Source organism: Sminthopsis crassicaudata, chromosome 2 (assembly GCF_048593235.1).
Source record: "Sminthopsis crassicaudata isolate SCR6 chromosome 2, ASM4859323v1, whole genome shotgun sequence".
Taxonomy (NCBI): domain Eukaryota; kingdom Metazoa; phylum Chordata; class Mammalia; order Dasyuromorphia; family Dasyuridae; genus Sminthopsis; species Sminthopsis crassicaudata.
Window position 1 is genome coordinate 72,616,007 of NC_133618.1, and position 20,351 is coordinate 72,636,357.

Below are 20,351 nucleotides of genomic sequence, written 5' to 3' on the forward strand. Positions count from 1 at the left end.
TGACTCTTTCCTCTCTGTGTTTTTAGTGAACCATCTTTCAAATCACTTTCTAACTGCAGGTATTTATTAAGATTTTTTTTTTTTTTTCTGGATCTTCTTTTCTCTCACTATCCTAATTTACTTGGTGTCTCATTCACTTTCATGAATTTAATTACCATCTCTAGGCTGATGATTATCAAATCTACCTTTCCTGCTCTAGTCTTTTTGCTGTCTTCTAGTCTTACACATGCAAATATATTTCAAACATTCTCAGTTGGGTCTAATAGACATATTTAAACTAAATATAATCTAAAACAGATTTTCTTCTCCCTAAATGCTCATATTCTCAGTTTCTTTATTACTGTGCAGGGCAAAATTATGTTTCCAGTTCCTCAGACTTTCCAAGTCATTCTGGATTTTTCAATATCTCACACTACATAGATAAACTGTTGCCAAGAAATGTCAGTTTCATTTTTGCAATATCTTTTGAATATCCTCTTCCTTTGATGTAACTCTGACACTGGTACCACTCTAATTAAAGGCAAACACTACCTCATTCCTCTAATATTACAATACTCTGCTGGGCTTGCTTCCACTTTCTCCTATTCCAGTCAATCAAATCCATTATATTAAAGATATTTCCTAAAGTACTCATTTAATCATGTCAACAATATTTGACATCTTTTGCCAAATCCTACATTTGGTAAATTCCAATGGTTTCCCATTGTCTATAGGAGAAAATACAAAATACTGTTTTGGGAATTCAAAGCCTTTTATAACCCAGTTCCCACTTACTTTATCAGTCTTTTTACACCTTCCTCCTAGAAAAGTATTCTTTAGTGGCAATTATTTTCTTACCTGATCCATAAACAAATCAATCTATCTCATGGCTCTAGATATTTTCTAGGGATTTTCCCTATTCCTGTAATACTTTTCTTCCTTGGTTCTAACTACTTATCTCTCTCACTTCCTTTAAATCTCATCTCAAATTATAGCTCCCACAGGAAGTTTTCCCCAATCCCTCTTATTTATTTCCTAATTTTCATAAATATAGCTTGCTTTGTATATTTGTTTATTTATTGTCTCCTCCATTAAATTGTAAGTTGCTTGAGGTCAGAGAGCATTTTTAAACTCATTTGTTTATTTCCAACATTTTGTGCAGTGTCTGATATATTGTAAGAATTTAATAAATGTGTTTTTATTATTTAAAGTTATCATTGATAGTAAATATGAGAATTGGGTTCAAGATTTTGGTTCAGAGATCACACATCTCTAATGTCTCTTCCAACTTGAAGAGTCTATTAATCTATAATATTACTCCATGTCTGAGTCATTCTAACTTCTACCTTAAAACAATTTACTTTTAAACTAATTTTGATATCTTTTGCTTTAAAATAATCTCCATTTTAATCCCTCCTTTCATTTTATAGAAGGTCATAATAATGAATAAAAAAGAGGAAAGAAAAAAAAAAAAAAGCTAACATCCAAATATCCAAACTTCTCTACAAGGCTTTTGATCAATAGTTCCTCTTTTGCAAATTCAATTGCTGTCATCATTATGTATATTGTTTTGATGTTTTTGTTCACATTACTTTACATCAATTCATATTAAATCTTTCTATACTCATCTGTATTCATCATTTCGTGTATCAGTGACATTCCATTTCATTAATGTGCCACAGGCTAGCGTTCTCCAGTTAATGGCCAACTACTTTATTTTCAATTCTTATTACCACAAAATGTATTGCTAATAATATCCTGGTGTTTATGGCAACTTTGATTTCCATTCCATATACCTGGCAGTGGATTTTCTGGGTCAAATGGCATAAACATTTTAGTCACTTCCATTACAAAATCCCAAATTGCTTTTCACAAGATTTGTACCAATTCATAGCTCAGCTGTAGTGCCCTTGCCTTCCATGACCCCCTGAACATTGAATTTCCTGCCTTTTGTCATCCTTATAAATTTCCTATGTGTGTTTTGAAAATTTAGGGTTATTTTTATTTGTTTGCATGTTATTATTGGTAATTTAGAGCTCTTCCTAATATGTCTAATAATAATTTGCAATTCTTACTTTGAGATCAGTTTATTTATAACCTTTTAAAATCTGTGCTTTCCCATTCAATTGTTATCAATACCTTGGACTTTCAATAGTGATGAACAAAATTTTATCAAATATTTTATAATTGCCTTTTAAAATTATATTTCAACATTAAATATGCATTTATATTATATTCTAATGATTGAAAAAAATCAAATTCATAGAGATACAAAATACAGTTAAAGCAATAAGTGACACCAAGGAATATTTTGAAATTCAACAATTTACCAAATAAAATGGTAGGTATTGACCTAAAGCTTGAGATGGATTGTTGTTCAAAAAAATAGTCTTCACGGGAAGCTATCATCTGGGAACAGATTAAAGGGCCACAAATTGTTTTTATCACTATTTTAAAAGGGCCATCATAATGTAATAAATGATATGGATGCTTCTAGGCAGATTCTTAACACATGATAGGCATGAACTACTTCAACCCTGTCATCTTAAAGAACAATTCCAAATAAAATAAGCTGAAAGCAATCATCAATTCCATTTGTCATCAGTGAAGACAAGAAAGAATATTGGATATGTGTCCAGAGTGCCATGGTCTGCACAACTTGCTTTATTCAACATTATTACTAAAAAAAATGACAGTAAATGCCCTATTGTGTATAATATTGCCACAGAGAATTTGATAGATAAATAAAACTTTTATGAAGTTTACAAAGAAGTCTATAGATATAACAGTCACTCTGTTTTTCAAAAATTTTCAATCTTGTAATAAAAATCTTGGTTAAGAAATTTGGCATAAATATGTGATCACAGTAGTGCTACAGATATATGAATCAAAGGAAATTTTAGGATATAGGAAAATTAACTATGCAGTTTGCTGTGCCCCATCTAATTGGTTGTAATTCTTTCTTTCTTTCTTTCTTTCTTTCTTTCTTTCTTTCTTTCTTTCTTTCTTTCTTTCTTTCTTTCTTTCTTTCTTTCTTTCTTTCTTTCTTTCTTTCTCTTTTTAAGAGTAAGGTGCCAGTAACATTTTTTTCCTATACATCATAGAAAAAAAAATTACATGGAAATTGAAGTCAAGAACTTTGAGTTCAAATTCCAACTTTTTCGCTACCTAATATTATAAAACATTAGATAAATGACTTTATTTTTCCAAATCTCAATATGTGTAGCTGTAAAATGGGGTCCTGTTTTACTTCTGAGATAAAAGGAACCAATGTTCTGGGAGAAAAAGTGAACAGGTGATAGCAGAAGTGAAGAAGCCAGTCTGTATGAGGTTCAACTAACACTAAATGTATTTTATGTCTTTTTTATCCAAAGGCTTAACCAATTTCTAAAGAGGAAGTCCAAATCATCCAACAAGGATTCCACTATAAACTGATCATAATCTTCATAACATTAAGACAGGAAAGAAAAAAAAAAAAAAGAACTATCTCTTGAATTCAAGCTTTATCAGGTGGAAAGTCAAATCCTTAGAAGAAATAGATAAGAGAGGTTTTAGGATGATCCTATGGTATCCATTAAAAGTTAAGTATTGTTTTGATAAAATATTCATTGAATTTTTACTTGAGATCTATAACTATGTTTGATCTTATTGTGAAATCATTTCTTTGTTCAGGAATGCGACAAATTCTAAGTCATGATAACTTCTGCCAGAGAGAGATTATCAAATGTGATGAATTTCTATCTCTTTGGATTCTCTCTCAGTCTTTTTTTTATATGCTTAGACTTAGAAGAATTTATTTAATATATATATATATAGTATATATATATATATATATATATATATATATATATATATATATATATATATATATATATATATATATATATATATATTTAGTAGATTTGTGCCCACTACTCAGAGAATTAATTTATTTTTCTCAAAAATTATGAAATGACAGGTATACCATAACATAAAGTATATTATATTCTTGTCTTATTTATTCCCAATCTGAATTATGTACAATTATATATTTTGTCAGGATTACAAAGATCAATTTTAGAGATCTCCACCCTCCACTTCTCATTTCATAGGATCAATTATCTATAATTCCTAAATTTGCCATTTTAAAACATCTACAGTCTTTCCTGAAAATAGCATTTTTCTGGGGGGATGGGAATCACTGAAACAGCAAAAATGTTTTCCAAGAGTGGAAGACAAGTAAGTTTTTCATTCAGTCCCTTCTTGTTTTCTTTTAAGCTTTCTCTTAATATTAAAATATGTACAAACAAACAAAGGAACAGAAATCTCTCAGAAGCCTCCATTGATTATATAGGCTCATGGTAAAAGGCCTTGGTCCTTGACTGCAATTGACTCGCTTATGGATTTATAAACTAGTTAGAAAATCAAGCAGTTGTGAAGATTAAATCCCTCCCAAATTGCATGTGAGATTATGGTTTATAATTTCAGTTTAGAGAATTGTTCAGATTTTGAAGATCCCCTAAAGGTAATTATATTTATCAATCTATCATATTATTTAAATTTATCAGTTCCACAGAAAAGGCCATGACAAATTAAACTGGGAGATGGGGAGAGGGAGAGAACTTTATATCAGTTGGTTTTCAAAAATAGAAAATACAATATGAATGACCAAACTGTCAGGGCATTTCTGGCAGACCATTCCTCACAGATTTGTTCCCTTGACACATTTTCCTTCTGACTCTATAACCTCATTATCCCACTGCTGTGATTTGACACTCAGTGTCTTCCTTCTACCTTCCCTTTCCCTTGTCCTCCTTCTTTGTAGTGGTATAAAAAAACAAGACATGATTGTTTCTCCACACCCCCATATCAGCTAGTGGCTTATGTGCTAGCTATGGCAATTAACTGGACTGTTTTCTGGCAATGTTCCCATTACTCAATGAACCCCTGGAGAGTAGGACTTGTATCCTCATGCCCTTAGTCTCTTGCTTTAATCATATTTAAAACTCAGCTCTACTGAAAGATTGAAAAGATTTATTGAAAATCAGAATACTAATCATCTATTTTTTTAAATGTATACATTCTATTTTTCTGGTAAGGATCTCTCTTTTTACTCAAAAAAAAAAAAAAGTGTCATTTCCCCCACACACACACACACACTGAGTCCAACCTTTTAAAAATGGTTCCAAGATCAATTATTTTATGCTGGCTTTGTTACAAGAGTGAAAAATAAATTCCCTCATCTAATTTCAGGTACTAACCAACACATTGCCTGCTCAATCTCCAAAATATCCCTTTAAAGATGCTTTAAAGATTTTAAAATCTTCAAACACCACTTCTTTCTGATTAGGATATATTGCTCTTACATGTTCTCTAAATCTCTGTATACTCAAGCAGCCAAGAATTATAAGTGCTGATTTTCCCCAAAAAATGATATTGTGTGTGTGTATGTGTATACACACATATAAATAGTAAAGCACCTTAAATGTTCAGAATATTTATTTTAGAAATGGCATGTATTAAAAACAATCCAGAATTACATTGCATGCTTTATTTTATTGAATGGGAAAAATAATTAGACAAAGCTTTGGATAACTCTCTCTTAAATATATTCAATTTTTTCCACTAAATGAAGCATAATCTGGCCAAACAAATTAGGTGTGGGTTTGGCAAATATCTCTTGTAGAATGCCAGAGGCAAAAAATGTAATATTACACTTAAAGGTATAATTTTGGGAAATATTTACTCAAAGTAGTCCATATGCCACTTCTGAAAAAAGAATCTGAAAAAACATTTCTATTTCATTGTATCAAAAAGTAGTCATTACACAGGAAAAAAAAAATTAAAATTGAAAGATTATTTCAGTAATCCTCATTGGGGAAGAAAAAAATAGACAGACAAATAGAGAGAGAAATACATACCAACTTACAATTGTATGTATATACCATAGATGTGTGTATGCATAAATAAATGTTCATATATATATATATATATATATATATATATATATATATATATATATATATATATACACACATTTCATTGAATGTATATGCATATGTATTTACATTTATAATACATCTATGTGTATATGTTTTACTCCTCAATCCTGAATTTTTACACATTTAACTTTACCTAAAGTCAATGTTTGTTAAATTATTTCCCTCTTTTGCTATGGAATTGAAATTTTAGAAGGGTAAACTGGTTTAAATTAATTTCTTCCTGTTTTTCAATTTTGTTAATATAGTGAATACAATAGCAGGTAATATTTCTGGAGGACAGGGAGTTTTACATATTCACTTTTATGTACACTATTTATATAAATCACATATATACTCACATGTATTATGATTATTGTATCTGTGGTGTCAAATATGTACAAGCAATTATATACATGTGCCCAAAATGTACACACAAACACTTATCAAATGCTTGGTATTCTATGCCATGCACTGTATTAATGGCCAAAAAGAGACAAGATAGTCCTTGCCCTCAAGAAGTTTACAATGTATGGCTAGAATGACAGGTAAAGGTGATGCAAAATGTAGGAAGGTATGTGGGAAAACAGGGACACTGATATATTGTTGATAGAATTGTCTTTTTTTTTAATTTAATTTTTGTTTTATTTTATAAGTATAACTTTTTTTTAACAGTACATATGCATGGGTAATTGTTTACAACATTATTCCTTGCACTTACTTCTGTTCAGATTTTTTCCCTATCTCCTCCAACTTTCTCCCCCAGATGGCAGGCAGTCTTATACATGTTAAATAGATTACAATATATTCTAGATACAATATATGTATGTAGAACCGAATTTCTTGTTGCACAGGAAGAATTGGATTCAGAAGGTAAAAATAACAGTTTACACTCATTTCCCAGTGTTCCTATTCTGGATATAGCTGATTCTGTCCATCATTGATCAATTGGAATTGGATTAGCTCTTCTCTATGTTGAAGATATCCACTTCCATCACAATACATCCTCGTACAGTATCACTGTTGAAGTGTATAATGATCTTCTGGTTCTGCTCGTTTTACTTAGCATCAGTTGATGTAAGTCTCTCCAAGCCTCTCTATATTTCTCCTGTTGGTCATTTCTTACAGAACAATAATATTCCATAACATTCATATACCATAGTTTACCCAACCATTCTCCAATTGATGGACATCCATTCATCTTCCAGCTTCTAGCCACTATGAAAAGGGCTGCCACAAACATTTTGGCACATACAGGTCCCTTTCCCTTCTTTAGTATTTCCTTGGGATATAAGCCCAGGAGTAGGAATGCTGGGTCAAAGGGTGTGCACCTTTTTATAACTTTTTGGGCAGAATTCCAGATTGCTCTCCAGAATGGTTGGATTCTTTCACAACTCCACCAACAATGCATCAGTGTCCCAGATTTCCCACAACCCCTCCAACACTCATCGTTATTTGTTCCCGTCATCTTAGCCAATCTGACACGTGTGTAATGATATCTCAGAGTTGTTTTAATTTGCATTTCTCTGATCAATAGTGATTTGGAACACTCTTTCATATGAGTGGAAATAGTTTTAATTTCATCATCTGAAAACTGTCTGTTCATATCCTTTGACCATTTATCAATTGGAGAATGGCTTGATTTCTTATAAATTAAAGTCAATTCTCTGTATATTTTGGAGGTAAGGCCTTTATCAGAACCTTTAACTGTAAAAATGTTTTCCCAATTTGTTACTTCCCTTCTAATCTTGTTTGCATTAGTTTTGTTTGTGCAGAAACTTTTTAATTTGGTGTAATCAAAATTTTCTATTTTGTGATCAATAATGGTCTCTAGTTCTCCCTTGGACACAAACTCCTTCCTCTTCCACAAGTCTGAGAGGTAAACCATCCCATGTTCCTCCAATTTATTTATGATTTCGTTCTTTATGTCTAAATCTTGGACCCATTTTGATCTAATCTTAGTATGTGGCGTTAAATGTGGGTCCATGCCTAGTTTTTGCCATACTAATTTCCAGTTTTCCCAGCAGTTTTTGGCAAATAATGAATTCTTATTCCAAAATTTGGGATCTTTGGGTTTGTAAAACACTAGATTGCTATTTTTATTCACTATCTAGCCCTGTGAACCTAACCTATGCCACTGATCAACTAGTCTATTTCTTAGCCAATACCAAATGGTTTTGGTGACTGTTGCTTTATAATACAGTTCTAGATCAGGTACAGCTAGACCACCTTCACTTAATGTTTTTTTCATTACTTCCATTGAAATTCTCGACCTTTTGTTGTTCCATATGAATTCTGTTGTCATTTTTTCTAGGTTATTAAAATAGTTTCTTGGAAGTCTGATTGGTATAGCACTAAATAAATAGATTAGTTTAGGGAGTATTGTCATCTTAATTATATTCGCTCGGCCTATCCAAGATCACTGAATGTCTTTCCAATTATTTAAATCTGACTTTATTTTTGTGGCAACTGTTTTGTAATTTTGCTCATATAATTCCTGACTCTCCTTTGGTAGATATATTCCCAAATATTTTATACTATCGATTGTTATTTTGAATGGAATTTCTCTTGGTATCTCTTGCTGTTGGATTGTGTTGGTAATGTATAAAAATGCTGAGGATTTATGTGGATTTATTTTGTGTCCTGCAACTTTGCTAAAATTCTCAATTATTTCTAATAGCTTTTTAGGAGAGTCTTTGGGGTTCTCTAAATATACCATCATGTCATCTGTGAAAAGTGATAATTTGATTTCCTCATTTCCTACTCTAATTCCTTGAATATCTTTCTTGGCTCTTATTGCCGAGGCTAGAGTTTCTAGTACTATATTGAAAAGTAATGGTGATAGTGGGCAACCTGGTTTCACTCCTGATCTTATAGGGAAAGGTTCTAGTTTATCGCCATTACATATGATATTTACTGAAGGTTTTAAATATATGCTCCTTATTATTTTAAGGAATACTCCATTTATTCCTATACTCTCAAGAGAAGAGAGCAATAAGGAGGAAGAGGGAGCAAGAAAGAAGAGAAGAAAAAGGCTAAAGTTGAGGGAAACTGGGGATAGAAGAAAGGATGGGTGATACAAGGAATGAAGCCTGAACAGGTGGATAAAGGTCAAAGAAGAGAATGGAAAAGGGGAGAGGGTGAGAGAAAGAAATTATTAAATGACAAAAACAACAACAGCAGCAGCAGCCACCATGTGGTTCCATTTAAAACAAACAAACAAACAATTTATAGGGGCAGCAAGATAACATAGTTGATAGAACACCAGTCCTGAAGTTCAGAGAACCTGAGTTCAAATCTGGCCTTAGAGACTTAATACATCCAAGCTGTGTTACACCGGGCCAAATCACTTAACCCCAATTGCCTCAGCCAAAAACAAACAAACAAACAAACAAACAAACAAACAAACAAATAAATAAATAAACAAATAAATAAACAAACAAACAAATAAATAAATAAATGAATGAATAAACAAACAAATAAATAAATAAATAAATGAATGAATGAATAAATAGATAGATAAATAAATAAATAAACAAATAAATACATAAATGCATAAATACATAAATAAATAAAACAAACTAGAGAGGAGTGATTATATCAAGGTCTAAAAAATAGAAGTTGAGACAGAAGAAAGTATTCATTAATAAAAGGTTTTACATGAAGAGATGAGAAACTTGTTCTTGATCAAATGAATAATAGAGAATCACTACAGTTAGTTACCAAAAAAGAAAAGAAGAAATAAAAATATTTTTTCAAAAGGTTTATCCTGGTGACATGGTATATAACAGGATTGAAATGGAGGCAGCTTTTGAGGAAGACCATTTTTTTCCAAGTAATAAATGCATGAAATAAACAATAACTATAAAACAGGAAGAGAGGATGGACAGAGTAGTGACTATGGGGTTGGGAAGGAGAAGAAAAATTAATAGATAATAAAGAATAAAAATTGTCAAACTTGTTGCCTGAAAATGGAATATAAAAATATAAGATCCAGATAAGGCAAATATTATAACATTCTGTTTTGTAAGAATACATTTGATATATTGCATTCTGTGATGAGCAAATTATAGGAAGTGTTTTAATAATCTGTAAAACATTAAAAAAATGATCAGGATAGTATTAATGTTAGAGACTACAAAGATTAATTAAAGTAACTATATTTTGCCCAAAGAAACTAAGACTTGGGGGAAAGAGTGAATCATAGCTGCCTTCAAATATATGAAGGGCTGTCATAATGAAGAAGTGAACAGACTTCTTTATTTGGCCCCAGATGGCAGGGCTATGTTAAATGAGTGAGAGTTCCAGAAAAAAGTAATAAAAGCTTCAGAAAGATACAAGAAAAAGCATTTATTGAGCCTTTATGATGTACTGAGAACTGTGTTAATAAATGAAGATACAGTTACAAACAAGTAAGATAATCTCTACATTCAAGATAATTATGTTTTAAAGTGGGAAGAGCACATAGAGGAGCAGGAAATCAAGAATGTGTGTCTGTATGGTGTAGATACTTATTGTGCAGTAAAGAGATCATTGAGAAAAATTGGTTTGTCTCATATAGAGGATTCAAGGGAGCTGATTCCATGAGAAAAGTGAAAAAGAAATAAGTTAGATTGCTAGAAAGTATAAGATTCTAAATCTACTTTCTGATTGGCTGTTTTTCAAAAGACATTTATGTTTATTGGGCTGCTAGGGAATTTGGAAAGAGTTATTGGGCTTTTACTATCTTCTTTTTTCCCCGAGTGAACAATGAAGGAAGTGAAGTTTATTATTTAAAAAGTCTAGAAAGTGCCTAATTTATTTGAAAGGGTCAAATGTTTATAATTACCATAATTTTAAGCAAATGTCTCTTGATAAAGCTTATCAAATGTTGTCTTTAAAGGAACTTGAAGGTGACTAGTCACCAACTTTTCTAAGAAATGATGAAACAAAGAATTTCGGGCTTCAACTGATAATAGAGAAAAGAGACATTTCCCCAATCTTCTTAAGGTACCTATCTACCCTATTGATTGTTGGTACCCTACCTATTGGTACTTATTAAGGCCCTACTAATCTTTTTTTTTTTTATTATATATATATATTATAATATTACCCCTTGTATTCATTTTTCCAAATTATCCCCCCTCCCTCTACTGCCTCTCCCCGATGACAGGCAATCCCATACATTTTAAATGTGTTACAATATAACCTAGATACCATACATGTGTGTAAATACCATTTTCTTGTTGCACAATAAGTATTAGATTCCGAAGGTACATGAAACTGGGCAGATAGATATTAGTGCTAACAATTTACATTCACTTCCCAGTGTTTCTTCTCTGGGTGTAGCTACCTCTGTCCATCATTGATCAACTGGAAGTGAGTTGGCTCTTCTTTATGTTGAAGATTTCCACTTCCATCAGAATACATCCTCATACAGTATTGTTGTTGAAGTGTATAGTGATCTTCTGGTTCTGCTCATTTCACTCAGCATCAGTTGATGTAAGTCTCTCCAAGCCTCTCTGTATTCCTCCTGCTGGTCATTTCTTACAGAGAAATAATATTCCATACCCTTCATATACCATAATTTACCCAACCATTCTCCAAATGATGGACATCCATTCATCTTCCAGTTTCTAGCTACAACAAAAAGAGCTGCCACAAACATTTTGGCACATACAGGTCTCTGTCTGCTCTTTAGTATATCTTTGGGATATAAGCCCAGTAGTAGTACTGCTGGGTCAAAGGGTATGCACAGTTTGATAACTTATTGGGCATAGTTCCAAATTGCTCTCCAGAATGGCTGGATTCTCTCACAACTCCACCAGCAATGTATTAGTGTCCCAGTTTTCCAACATCCCCTCCAACATTCATCATTATTTGTTCCTGTCATCTTAGCCAATCTGACAGGTGTGTAGTGGTATCTCAGAGTTGTCTTAATTTGCATTTCTCTGATCAGTAGTGATTTGGAACACTCTTTCATGTGAGTGGAAATAGTTTCAATTTCTTCATCTGAGAATTGTCTGTTCATATCCTTTGACCATTTATCAATTGGAGAATGGTTCGGTTTCTTATAAATTAGGGTCAGTTCTCTATATATTTTGGAAATGAGACCTTTATCAGAAACTTCAACTATAAAAATATTTTCCCAATTTGTTACTTCCCTTCTAATCTTGTTTGCATTAGTATTGTTTGTACAGAAACTTTTTAGTTTGATGTAATCAAAATCTTCTATTTTGTGATCAATAATGATCTCTAGTTCTCCTCTGGTCATAAATTCCTTCCTCCTCCACACGTCTGAGAGGTAGACTATCCTTTAAATCATGGACCCATTTTGATCTTATCTTGGTATATGGTGTTAAGTGTGGATCCATATCTAATGTCTGCCATATTAATTTCCAGTTTTCCCAACAGTTTTTTCTGAATAATGAATTTTTATCTCTAATGTTGGTATCTTTGGGTTTGTCAAAGATTAGGTTGCTATATATGTATCCTTTTTTGTCCTTTGTATCTAATCTGTTCCACTGATCGACTGGTGTATTTCTTAGCCAATACCAAATGGTTTTGGTGACTGATGCTATATAATATAGCTTTAGATCAGGTACACTTAGACCACCTTCCTCTGAGTTTTTTTTTTTTTTTTCATTAGTTCCCTTGCAATTCTCGACATTTTATTGTTCCATATGAATTTTGTTGTTATTTTTTCTAGGTCATTGAAATAGTTTCTTGGGAGTCTGATTGGTATAGCACTAAATAAATAGATTAGTTTGGGGAGTATTGCCATCTTTATTATATTCGCTCGGCCTATCCAAGAACATGAATGTCTTTCCAATTATTTAAATCTGACTTTATTTTTGTGGCAAGTGTTTTGTAATTTTTCTCATATAATTCCTGACTTTTCTTTGGTAGATGGATTCCCAAATGCTTTATACTCTCAACATTTGTTTGGAATGGAATTTCTCTTTGTATCTCTTGGTGTTGCATTTTGTTGCTGATGTATAAAAATGCTTAGAATTTATGTGGATTTATTTTGTATTCAGTAACTTTGCTAAAGTTGGGAATTATTTCTAATAACTTTTTAGCAGAGTCTTTGGGGTTCTCCATGGTATACCATCATGTCATCTGCAAAGAGTGATAGTTTGATTTCTTCATTTCCTACTCTAATTCCTTGAATCTGTTTCTTGGCTCTTATTGCCAAGGCTAGCATTTCTAGTACTATATTCAATAGTATTGGTGATAGTGGGCAACCTTGTTTCACTCCTGATCTTACTGGGAAAGGTTGCAGTTTATTTCTATTGCATATTATGCTTACTGACAGTCTTAAATATATTCTCCTGATTATTCTAAGGAATAGTCCATTTATTCCTAGACTCTCAAGAGTTTTTAGTATGAATGGATGTTGGATTTTGTCAAATGCTTTTTCTGCATCTATTGAGATGATCATATGTTTCTTATTAATTTGATTATTAATATGGTCAATTATATTAATAGTTTTCCTAATATTAAACCATCCCTGCATTCCTGGAATAAATCCTACTTGATCATAGTGTATTATCCTGGAGATGATTTTCTGAAGTCTTTTTGCTAATATCTTATTTAAGATTTTAGCATCAATATTCATTAAGGAAATTGGTCTATAATTTTCTTTCTCAGTTTTTGATCGACCTGGTTTAGGTATCAGTACCATGTTTGTGTCATAAAAGGAGTTTGGTAGGACTCCTTCATCCCCTATTTTGTCAAATAATTTATATAACATTGGGGCTAATTGTTCTTTAAATGTTTGGTAGAATTCACATGTGAATCCATCTGATCCTGGGGATTTTTTCCTGGGGAGTTGATTAATAGCTTGTTCTATTTCTTTTTCTGAAATGGGATTATTTCAGCAATTTATCTCCTCCTCTGTTAATCTAGGAAGCCTATATTTTTGGAGGAAGTCATCCATTTCACTTAAGTTATCAAATTTATTGGTATAAAGTTGGGCAAAGTGACTTCTTATTATTTCTCTAATTTCCTCTTCATTGGTGGAACGATCCCCCTTTTCATTTGTAAGACTAAGAATTTGATTTTCCTCTTTCTTTTTTCTGAACAAATTTACCAAAGGTTTATCTATTTTATTGGCTTTTTCATAAAACCAACTCTTGGTTTTATTTATTAATTCAATAGTTTTTTTTTTTTTTTTACTTTCAATATTATTGAATTCTCCTTTTAATTTTTGTATTTCAAGTTTAATTTTTGGTTGGGGGTTTTTAATTTGGTCTTTTTCTAGCTTTTTAAGTTGCAAGCCCAATTCGTTAATTTTCTCTTTCTCTATTTTCTTCAAATAAGCCTCTAAAGATATAAAATTTCTCCTTATTACTGCTTTAGCTGCATCCCACAGATTTTGGTATGATGTCTCATCATTGTCATTATCTTGGGTGAAATTATTAATTGTTTCTATAATTTGCTGTTTCACCCAGTCATTCTTTAAGATGAGATTGTTCATTTTCCAATTACTTTTTGGTCTATTTACCCCTAACTTTTTACTGAATGTAGCTTTTATTGCATTGTGATCTGAGAAGAAGGAATTTATTATTTCTGCCTTCCTACATTTAATTTTGAGATCTTTATGTCCTAATATATAGTCTATTTTTGTATAGGATCCATGAACTGCTGAAAAGAAAGTATATTCCTTTCTATTGCCATTCAGTTTTCTCCAAAGGTCTATCATACCTAGTTTTTCTAATGTTCTATTTACTTTTTTAATTTCTGTCTTGTTTGTTTTGTGGTTTGATTTGTCTAATTCTGAGAGTGCAAGGTTGAGATCTCCCACTATTATAGTTTTATTGTCTATTTCTTCTTGCAATTATCTTAACTTTTCCTTTAGAAAGTTAGATGCTATACCACTTGGTGCATATATGTTTAGTATTGATATGGCTTCATTATTTATGCTACCTTTCACATGATATAGTTTACTTCCTTATCTTTTTTAACGAGATCAACTTCTGCTTTTGCTTGATCTGAGATAAGGATAGCTACCCCTGCTTTTTTGGCTTTACCTGAAGCATAACAGGCTCTGTTCCAACCTTTTACCTTTACTCTGTATGTATCTCCCTGTTTTAAGTATGTTTCCTGCAGACAACATATTGTAGGTGTCTGATTTTTGATCCAATCTGCTATCTGTCTCCGTTTGATGGGAGTGTTCATCCCATTCACATTTTCAGTTAAAATGACTAATTCTGTATTTCCTGCCATCATATTATCCCCAGATTATGCTTTTTCCCTTGACCCCCCTTATTCCCTTCCCCAATATTTAATTTATAGACCCCCCTTGTGATGCATAGCCCTCCCTTTTTTTAGTATCCCTCCCCCCTCCCTCCAAGTCCCTTCACTTATACTCCTTTTCCTTTTCCCTTTTCCTCTCCCCCCTTTTAATGAGGTGAGAGAAAATTCTCTGAAAAACAAATACGTCAATTATTTACTCTTTGAGCCTCTTCTGATGTGAGTAAGATTCACACAATGATTCTCCCCCTCACTAAATTCCCTCAGATATGGTGTATTTTCTACGCCTCTTCCTGGGATGTAGTTTCCCCTCTTTTTATCATTCCTTCCCCTTTTTCTGAAATGACCTCCTTCCCTTTACTACACCCCCTTTTTTCTTTTATATCAGTAAAATCAAATTATCCATGAGTACTTTTTATATACCCACAACAGAGTTACAGTTCTCAAGGGTTCTGTGCACCTTTTTCTGTTTCTCTTCAGTCTTGTGGATGTAGATCAAATTTTTTGTTTAAGTCTGGTTTTTTTCTTAGAAACATAGAGAATTCCTCTATTTCCTTGAATGACCATCTTCTTCCATGGAAAAAGATGCTAAACTTAGCTGGGTAGTTCATTCTTGGTTGCAGTCCTTGATCTTTTAAGGTCCTACTAATCTTAAGAGAGTAGGGCTAGAAATATTTTTTAATGAGTCCTATTTTCAAATTTTATTTATTTAATATTTCCCCCGTGTACAGTCAAAACATTTTTTACATTTCTTTTTAAGGTTTTTAAATTCCACGTTCTCATTTTTATCTCCACCCACCATTAAGAAAGCAGATGGGAAGTTATAGAAAACATTTCCATAAAGGCAAGTTGTGAATGAAAGCATAGGTATTTTGCCCTAATTAAAATAAAAATCTGAGGAAAATTAAGTTAAAAATAAAGAGATAAAGAAAGTAATAGAGAATGCTTCAATCTATATCCAGATATAATCAATTCCTTCTTGGGGTATGGACAGAATTTTAACATAAGTCCTTCAGAGTATGTATGGATGATTGCACTACTGAGAATAACAAAGTCATTTATAGCTGGCCATCCAAGAACATTGCTATTACTTTGTATACAGTATATTTCATTTTGTGCTTGGAGGACTTCCCAGGTTTGTTTTTGTTTTTGTTTTGTTTTGTTTTGTTTTTTGCCTGAGAGCATCCTGCTCATCAATTTCCAAAGAAAAATAATATTCTGCCAAAGAAACTTGCTTCATTTTTTTTACAATTACTATTCCTAATTATATTTTCCCCTATTTATTCTCTTTCTCCTTTTACCCCGTCCCTCCTCAAAAGTGTTTTCCTACTAACTACTCCTTCCTCTAATATAGCCTCTCTTCTATCACCCTCCCTCCTTCCCATATTCCATTCCCTTCCTATTTTCCTGAAGGGTAAAATAGATTTTTATACCCCTATTGAGTATGCATGTTATTTCTTATTTGAACCAATTCTTATGAGATTAAGTTTCACTGAGTCCCCATCTCTTGGTCCTCTTCCCCTTCATTATAAAAGCTTTTTCTTGTCTCTTTTTTATAGCAGATAATTTGCACCATTCTAATTCTCCCTTTCCCTTTCTCCCAGTACATTCCTCTTTTATCCCTTAATTTCCTCATTAAAATATATATATATATATGTATATATGCACACACACACACACACACACACATATATATATATATATATATATATATATATATATATATATATACACTTTCCGCTTCATATTCAACTCACACCTGTGCCCTTTGCCTATACATTCTCCTTCCAACTGTTATAATAACAAAAATGTTGTAATAAGTTATAAGCATTATCATCTATAAGACAGATAAATCTTATTAAATTCCTTATGATAATAATTTTCCTGATTATCTCTTATGCTTCTCCCAAGTGTTGTATTTGAAAATCAAATTTTGCATTGGCCTCTGGTCTTTTCATCATGAATGCTTGAAAATTCTCTAGCTTATTAAATGATTTTTTTTTTCCTCTGAAGGATTATACTCAGTTTCACTGGGTAGGTGATTATTGGTTGCAATCTTAGCTCCATTGCTCTCTGGAATGTCATATTCCAAGTTCTGCAGTCATTTAATATAGAAGTTGTTAAATCTTGTGTTATCCTGATTTTGACTCCACTATATTTGAATTGTTTCTTTCTGTATGCTTGCAATATATTCAACTTGGCTTGGGGGTTTAAGAATTTGGCTATGATATTTCTGGAAGTGTTTATTTTGGCATCTCTTTCAGGAGGTAATTGGTGGATTTTTTCAATTTCTATTTTATCCTCAGATTCCAGAATATCAGGTCAGTTTTCTTTGATGATTTCTTGAAAGATGATGTCCATGCTGCTGTTTTTTTTTTTTTTTGTTTGATTTTTAAATTGTCTCTTCTGGATTTGTTTTCCAGGATAGTTGTTTGTTATTGTGATATTTCTTTTTTCCCCTATTTTTTTCTTTCTTTTGGTTTTACTTTGTTGTATCTTAATTTCTCATAGTCATTAGCTACTATTTATTCAATTCTAATTTTTAAGAAATAATTTTCCTTAGTGAGCTTCTTTCCCAATTGGCCAATTTGGCTTTTTAAGGCATTCTTCTACTCATTAGTTTTTTTTTTTTTGTTTTTGTTTTTTTTGTTTTTGTTTTTGTTTTTGTATCTACTTTTGCACCTTTCTCTATTCTTTTTCTAATTTTTCTTCAATCCCTCTTGATTTTCAAAGTCCCTTTTGAGCTCTTCCACAACCTGAGCCCAATTCTTATTTTTTTCTTGGAGGCTTTGGATGTAAGAGCTGTGATTTTGTTATTTTCTGAGTGTGAACCATAATTTTTAATGATCAGAAACTTTTTTTTTAATTTCCTAATCATTATCTTAGTCTATTCCTCTGCTTCTATTTCTTTGTTAAAGTAGCATTCTGTTTCCAGAGTTGAGGGTGTATTGTCCCAAGCTTCAGGGTTTTGTACAGCTATTTTCAGAAATCCTACCATCAATCTGGCCACAAATAGCCTTTCCTGCCCTGGAGCTCTTAGGTAAGTCCCACACTCACATGGCTGCAAGATCTGGCTGGGGCTGGGACTCCACTGACAGGGGCTGTGCTAGGACTGTATACCAGACTCCCATCTTGCTGCCACAGATACTCCACTGACTTTCCAAGTCTACTCTGGTGTCCCAAGTTGACAAATACAGATGCTTCTAGCACTGTTGCTGATTCAGAGGTCCCACCTAGCTGATGCTGGGGTCTGGGTGGGAGCTGGGACCTTGATGGGCTTACACTGGGATTGTGTGCTGGGTTCCTGCTCTGGTTCAACAGACCTTTTCTGCTGACCTTCCCAGTGCTCTTTGGTGTCTCCGGGATGAGAGGCCTTGAAGCCACTAGCACTGCAGCTGACTCAGAGGTTGGCCCATAGTCATACTAAACTGGGTCTGTGTCTAGGTCTGTGCTGGTATCCCCACCCTGGAGTCATAGACATTTTCTGCTGAACTTCTAAGTTACCTTGAGCTATAAAATGTCTACTCAATCTTTTTGGGTGTTCTGATGCTCTAAAATTTGTTTAGACTTACTATTTAAGCAATTTAAAGCAGTTTGAGGGAGAGACTGGGCAAGTTTCTCCCTTTACTCTACCATCTTGGCTCTATCCCAAGGCCAGAAGTTACATGCTGAATTCCTAACAATGAAAGAAAGCCTGAATATGGACTGCTTTGAAAGATAATGAATTTCCCTTCACAGAGATTCTTCCAGTAGAAGTTAAATGACCATTTGTCAGGGTAAACATCTGAGGAAGGATTTTATCTCAGATCTTTCTCCCCTCTCCTGAGTAGCACTTTATCCACTGCACCATCCAACCAAGAAAACAAGCACCTGGGTGAATGCATCCCTAGTATGGGAAGGCTTTTGCAAATTGAGACTTGGAAGGAAGCTCTAATCATATTCTAGTTGAATTAAATGACCAATAAAGGCCCTTCTACCTTCAAGATTCTATGGAAAGATCTGCAGGATGTGGTACATGACTATGGAGGGCCAAAGAGTAGAGAAGTCAAAAAACTTGACAGTTTTTTCCAGTCTCTCAGGGCAACAGGGTAGTTTGTTATTTGGTGTGTTAAGAGAAGCGACAGATAAACACAGATGGTGCCTACACCTGGTATTTAAAAGACCTTCATTTCTATAATTATCCCTGCTATGTATATTTCCATAATAATATTCTTTATAATTGGTTCAGTATTGCTGCATTAGTTTTTGAAATGTGTGTTCAGCTTCAAAATATACTGAACTACATCTACTGCTGTTCTCATTTTTCCCCTCCTTCTGGAAGTTAATAATACTCCTGCAAAAGCAATTAAGCTAAAAAATAAAGCTTCATTTTGAAGAATAAGCAGCTTGCAACCTGGTTTAAAGCTGAGGCGGCACTAATAATACAGCACTTATGATCTAAGAGGGAAAATGAAAAGCTTTTCTTCACTTACACTGGAGCAGTCAGGGCCTCAAGACACAAGATTACCACTTATGGCTTTGGGGGAAAAATGCATTAAAAAAATAAAAGGAAATAAAAGTCTTGCTTCTGAGTATGATGCCCCACTCACTTTAATGATTAAATTAAATAGTTAATCTCATCCCCACATATAAAGTCTTATAATGTCATTGAAAAGTCAGAAGCCATATGAGAAGGACTCTTAATTCAATTCAACAAATGATTATTAAATGTCTATTACGTGAAAGAATTTGTGCTAGACAATGAAGTCACAACCTTGAAGAACCCATGAATCAGGCTCTATTCTCATTGAGAATGTATTGTCCCAAGCTTCATGGTTTTGTACAGCTGTTTTCAGAAATCCTTCCAGCAATCTGACCACAAATAGCCTTTCCTGCCCTGGAGCTCTTAGGTAAGTCCCACACTCACATGGCTGCAAGATCTGGCTGGGGCTGGGACTCCACTGACAGGGTCTGTGCTAGGACTGTATACCAGACTCCCATCTTGCTGCCACAGATACTCCACTGACTTTCCAAGTCTACTCTGGTGTCCCAAGTTGACAAATACAGATGCTTCTAGGACTGTTGCTGATTCAGAGGTCTTCCATGCTTATTTTGCTTCCCCCCTTCACTCTACCTACTACTTCTACTCTACTCCTTAGTTTCTTTTAAGGCCCAACTAAAATCTTATCTCTGACTAGA